This window comes from Nilaparvata lugens, chromosome 7 (assembly GCF_014356525.2).
Source record: "Nilaparvata lugens isolate BPH chromosome 7, ASM1435652v1, whole genome shotgun sequence".
NCBI classification, from domain to species: domain Eukaryota; kingdom Metazoa; phylum Arthropoda; class Insecta; order Hemiptera; family Delphacidae; genus Nilaparvata; species Nilaparvata lugens.
In genome coordinates this window covers 4,601,684-4,608,893 of record NC_052510.1, presented here as the reverse complement: position 1 = coordinate 4,608,893, position 7,210 = coordinate 4,601,684, and positions in this window count along the sequence as shown.

The window sequence follows — 7,210 nt, the reverse complement described above, 5'->3', positions numbered from 1 at the left end:
CCATCTTGTTGAAAGATTTTATTTATTTATTTGCATAAATACACACATGGAGACAACAGGTTAAACCCTTATATGTCTCCTTGAAACATTACAACATTTTAGATTTTCAAGATAAAGTTGTCCGAGTCAGCAATTAGTTGAGGAAATAGCCAATTTCGTATCAATGCCAGAGATGCACCATTCACTGTGTTTTCCTCAAAAAATAAGGGTCCATACAACTTGGTTTGTGAAACCGCAAATAAAACGTTCACTTTAGGCGAATATCGTTCATTCCCCACTGTTTTCAATTCAATTCAATTTATTACTTGTCATGGCTAAACAATGGTAAGCATAGACAAAATGTGATATTTTCGAGCTCAAAATTTAAGTGTTTTTATTCTTTATTTTGTGAATTTATAGTTTGTTTCATGTTTTTAAGAAACTTTTATTATTAATCCATCTAAATTTAAAATTGTTTGTTTTATTCTAATTTATATTTTAGATTGTGATTTGGTGTAGAAATTTGAATGGACATAACCTACAATATTTGGACAATTTAAAACTAAATTAGGAAATTGAAGAAGTTTTAGGCAATAGCCTGTTTTTTCTTTTCCGATTCTTGTATTTTTTGCTAACCTTATAAATAAATAAATAAATAAATAGTCACATACATTCAAATTTTAACATTCATTTACAAAGTAAGACTAGATGAATTTTTAAAATTGTGAAAAAATAATATTTGAAAACTTATAAATAATATGTCAGTTACAACTCATACTTATATAGAAACAATAAAATCTGGAAACATTAACATTGCACTCTAAAGTAACACGATAGATTCTTAATACATTTTTCTCAGTCTTATTTTGTTTTTCTCTAATCAGTTTATTAGGGATTGCCAACTATAGGGACACTGGGCTATCAACCAGATTTTCAGTCTTGTCCTGAGAACTGTCAGTGTTTGAGCCTCTTTCAAGTGGTTCGGCAACGAATTAAATACTTTGTTACCCATATGCTGTGAGCTGTGAGCTAGATTTGTAAAAGGTCGTTCTGTGTAGCTCAATTCTCAACGCACCTCTGGATCTTGTGTTATGACTATGGATTTTTGACCCTGTTGTCCAATTTGTCTTGTATTTGAAGGCAAAGATAGATACGTAATAAATAAATAAATAAATAAATATATATATATATATATATATATATAATATATATATATATATATATATATATATATAAGAGCAGGGACAGTCATTATTATTCATGAGGGGTTTCGGTTTCCCATATACAAACATTATGACGATCAACTTCTACGGCACTTGATATGAGAATCTAAAAACCAGGATAACTGATGCACTAGCTACAGTCCAAGAAGACATCTTGCGAACAGTCTGGGATAAATTTGGCTACTGTCTAGATGTCGTCCGAGCCTCAAAAGGAGGAGGGGCACATAGAACACTTATAATACATGATCATAAACTTGATACTTCTGTGAGTCATTTGATGTGAAATTGGTTTGTGTTCACCATTTGAAAAAATAATGATGCAGTAGCTACAGTCCGAGAGGACATCTTGCGAACAGTCTGGGATGAATTTGGCTACCGTCTAGATGTCGTCCGAGCCTCAAAAGGAGGGCACATAGAACACTTATAATACATCATCATAAACTTGATACTTCTGTGAGTGATTTGATGTAAAATTGGTTTGTGTGCATCATTTTTTTAAATAAATATAACTGTTTAAAATTGGGTCATTCTATTTGAAACACTTGGCATTTGTCAGATGGGATCAGATCATAATTCAGATGTGACATAGATGCAACGTGAACTATATATGGCTATCAAGCATAGTTTAATTAAATTGGAGGATTTCTTAAAAATTATCAAGATGTGATAAGTATATTGATACTAAGTTGTCAGATGGGATCAGATCTTAATTCATTTAAGTCAAAATATGACATTGAACTCATCTATAAATGGCTATCAAACATATTTAAAATAGTAGATTTGTTGAATTATTGATTGATTGAACGTCAGATGTAAGAACTGCCATGATGCTATAGTAAAATTCACCTTATAAACTCTGTGGAAATGATAAGACACCATGGTTGTCGATTCTCTTTTTCCACCGCCGTAGATTGCTGTGATTCAAGCCATCCAAACCAGACATACATTGATTGAACGTCAGATGTAAGAGCTGTCATGATGCTATTGTGAAATTCACCTTATAAACTCTGTGGAAATGGTAAGACACCATGGTTGTCAATTCTCTTCCACCGCCTCTTATTGTAGATTGCTGTGATTCAAGCCATCCAAACCAGGCATATCTGAAATGATATTATTTATTCAATTCAATTCAATTCAATTTATTTTTTCCTTCTGAATACAATTCAAAGCAGTTACATAGAATCTTGAGCAATAAAGTTTATACAATTCAAGAAATGATATAATATACTTACTAAAACAAACAACAAAATATAGAACTATACTAAACAATAGAACTCTTGAGCTATCACTATTCATTCATAGACAATAGATTATTGTTTATTATGGTTAATGATCAATTATATCTCAATATTACATTTTATCCACCAAGATAATAATATTCAAAACTTGTAATAATAGTATTATCTTAATGCATAAAATCGATTAATATATCGTTTCATGATTTTACAATTAATTTAAATTATTGGGATAGAATATTTTGGTAGTTCATCTCTGGTAGGCTATATTAAAATTTGGTTATTCGTCATAGCCAATAAACAATAATTTGGCAACAGTGCGGTGGTAGAAAAGGATAGAGCTATCTGATTTGTGGAATGATAGACAAGGATAGCAACACCAATGTTAATCAGGTGCTGACTTTATAAGGTGAATCTCACTAAAAATCAGTTAGATGATTAATTAACATCAAATTAGAGAGCTGTGTTCACCATCAGTCTTAGTGCCGGTTGCACAAAAGCCGGTTAAATTTCAATTGTGATTAATTCACGAGAACCAATCAGAGAAGCCGTTTTATCAAAAAGGCCTTCTCTGAATTACGGTTAAAATTTAACTGGCTTTTGTGCAACCGGGCCTTAGATGTCGTAATAAAGGAATTGGGGTCCTTGTGCTACGTAAACTATCAAAGAAATATTGAAACAAAATCCTATAGTGAGGTCCACGTTATAATGGCAGTGAATAAAGATAGAAGAATAGCGATGCCGATTCTCTTCATTAATTAATTATATTTCTACACTGTCAAAAACAGAATTGGCATCGCTGCGGACCTAAAAAAGGATAGTACCACCGGCTTTGTCGAATGATAGACAAGGATAGCAAAACCAATGTTGATCAAATACTGTCATTATAACGTGGACCTCACTATAGTTTAATTTAGAGTAGCTTTTATATTATTAAGTTTTTGCTCCTCTAATTTGTTTTGAAATGAAGTTAGCCAGTTTACTCTCTCAGCCGACCAATAAGTTATATGAAATTTTAAACTGTTCAAAGCTGTTGAAATTTGTATTTTTTTTTCTTGAGGGCTACTCGAAAATAGAAATCCAGGTACCCTTTTTAAAAATATAATGGCATCAATAGCCGAAACATGTTGTGAATACAATATTAAGAGGGTTCTTAGATTTCTATTTTTATTTGCATTCAAGAGTAGCCCTAAAGAAAAAAGACTGTTGAAATTTGTTTATGAGCTGCTGAAATTTCGAAATTAGGTTACTTTCAAACAATTTGTACTGTGACCAATTGAATACTGGTTGAATTCTGTTTTTCGAAATACGGTTCTGACCATATTTTCAAATATTTCAAAAATAGTAGAGAAACTTACACTGTTTTTAAAAACAAAAAATTGAATAATTTATGTAGGTAAAGTAAAATCCACTTAAAACTGTCATCGTGAGTTTAATGGGAAGTCTAGTGTTATCCAAATGAAATTCACTGAAGCAAACTCTTAAGAATTAGGTACTTCTCCGCTCTATAATAGCATAGAGAAACAATGGCGTAAGTAGATATCCCATGGTATAGGGCGTTTATGTCGCAACTTTTTCTGTTATACCGAGCCGATAGTTCACGTAGTTCTTTCCTATTTCACTGAAGCAGGTACTTCTCCGGTCTATAATAGCATAAAGAAACGATAGCATAAGTAGATATCCCATGGTATAGGGCGTTTATGTCGCAACTTTTTCTGTTATCCCGAGCCGATAGTTCACGTAGTTCTTTCCTATTTCACTGAAGCAGGTACTTCTCCGGTCTATAATAGCATAGAGAAACGATAGCATAGGTAGATATCCCATGGTATAGGGCGTTTATGTCGCAACTTTTTCTGTTATACCGAGCCGATAGTTCACGTAGTTCTTTCCTATTTCACTGAAGCAGGTACTTCTCTGGTCTATAATAGCATAAAGAAACGATAGCATAAGTAGATATCCCATGGTATAGGGCGTTTATGTCGCAACTTTTTCTGTTATCCCGAGCCGATAGTTCACGTAGTTCTTTCCTATTTCACTGAAGCAGGTACTTCTCCGGTCTATAATAGCATAGAGAAACGATAGCATAGTAGATATCCCATGGTATAGGGCGTTTATGTCGCAACTTTTTCTGTTATACCGAGCCGATAGTTCACGTAGTTCTTTCCTATTTCACTGAAGCAGGTACTTCTCCGGTCTATAATAGCATAAAGAAACGATAGCATAAGTAGATATCCCATGGTATAGGGCGTTTATGTCGCAACTTTTTCTGTTATCCCGAGCCGATAGTTCACGTAGTTCTTTCCTATTTCACTGAAGCAGGTACTTCTCCGGTCTATAATAGCATAGAGAAACGATAGCATAGGTAGATATCCCATGGTATAGGGCGTTTATGTCGCAACTTTTTCTGTTATCCCGAGCCGATAGTTCACGTAGTTCTTTCCTATGCAGCTGTGTGACGCTGGTAGTCTCTGAAATTGTGCCGTTCATACACTCTCACCCCAACAAAACAGTAATAGTTTACAATAATCGACAGTAAATCGGCTTGAGATAACAGTAAAAGTTGCGACATAAATTCCCTATACTATGGGATATCTACTTACGCTATTGTTTCTCTATGATAATAGATAGCTTTATCCACAAAATGCCGATTTTTATGAATCTTAGAGGTATTTTGGTATAATAGTCATTATGTTTTGTGAAAATATAAGTCGATCCTGTAGAAATAATACTGTCTTTCAATACAGCTCAATGTTTTTGACATTTTGTGCACAATATATATTTTTATAAAGCAATAATATTTTGTTGTAATTCAATGAAATAAACTGTAAGTTGTAATAAATAAATAAAACTGTAATTCAAGTATAGGTATTCCACCTCTATTATAGTGATGTCCACGTTATAATGGCAGTGTTTGATTAGCAAATGGTATTGCTATCCTTGTCTATCATTCAACAATAAAGAATAGCGCTATCTCTTTCTTGCTTTGCTCTGTTGCCAGATCGTCTTTTAACAATGTAGAATCTATAATTAATCAACAAAATATTTTTCATCTTAATTATGAAATTATTGAAAAATAATATTTTCTTGCTTAATAAAGTATAATTGATTATTTTAAACGAGAATGAACCGTTAATATTGCATCAATAAACCTGTATCAGCTACCGTGTATAGAAGGCATTGACAAGACAGAGGATCGGCAACGTTTTTCTCCCATCTTTCTCCACTTTCATTATAACGTGGACCTCACTAAATGTATTCATATAAACTCATTTATTCATAAATCATTAGAATAATTTAAGGAGAGACAGCTATTAGAATATTCACCAATGAAAATGTGAATTCGGAATTTAATATTGTTTTCGAGTGTGTTTAATATTAATCACATCACTTAACATGTTTGTAAGTTATCATTTTTCCATGAATTAATATTTGGCTTTCATTTCAAGATCTGAAGCTGCGTTAACACCAAAGTTATTAACATTTTGTTAATAACTTTGGTGTAAACCCAGCTTACTATTGAATTCCTGTACTAATAGGCTATCTTGTTTCTTTAACTTATAAAACTTTATAAAAAATTCAATTTGAATTATTGATTCACGGTTATAACAATACCATGGTGTATAATATAGTTTATTATACACCAATATAGTTTATTATACCACGGTGTAGTTTAATATAAAATATAAAACCTTTAATCTTAAAATCTATAATATTTCATAAATATGTTCTCCAATCCAATGTATTTACTGAGGCATTTTTCCTAGGACTAGATCGAAAATTATTTAAAACTTTGCAATATAACTCTTTCATTGTGATCATTATTTATCAAAAATCTATTATTCTATTATTTAAAAGTTGATATTTTATGTTTATTAAGTAAATAAATTCGTATGGCTTGATAAATCGTTATCTGTAATGGAGCTTTTGTTACTGGTGCTGTTAATTTTTTAATTGTGACTGAAAAATTTATTCTATATTAGGAGTTTTAGAAATTGTGTAATGTAGTTTATAGATTGAAATTTTAAACCAAGTAATAATATTATTATTTTATGGAGTTTTTTTTATCTCTTCAAACATCTTTTCCATGTATTTGTTCTTTTACAAAGCTGTATCTTTTTCAAACATTGTTCTTAATTATGAACTTGTGTTGCCTTATACAGAATTGTGCAGAGGAAACGCATGTTTTTCGAACAGCCAGTACTCGTCAACGGGAGAGGGTATTGCCCTGGAACGAATGTTGGCAGACGACCCATACTATTCCATTTCAGTTGCTATGAGCGTTGGAACGTACAACATCGTGTGTTCGCTGTTAAGCGTTTTTTTTTTAGAAACAATGAGTACTAGTACTTAATAAAAACAAATAAATACAATGAGTATTTAGTACTAGTTCTGTGATGAAAAAGAAACCACCTGGTCTTCCCCGTTCCCCGGAAAGTGTAGACCGAGTCAGAAAGGCAGTTGTTACTAGTCCTAGACGATCGACTTGGTCTACATTTTCTGGAGTATGAACTGAACGGGAAAGACCAGGTGGTTTCATATCATCACAGAACTAGTACTCCTAAACGCTGCAACCCATTGGAGTACAGTATTTCGATCGGGCATTGCACCTCGACCCTCAACTCTAAAATAATGACGAAAAAGCGTTGCACAGTGACTACAGATTCATTGTTTCTAAAAAAAACTGCTCAACAGCGAACACACGATGTTGTACGTCCCAACGCTCATAGCAACTGAAATGGCATAGTATGGGTCGTCTGCCAACATTCGTTCCAG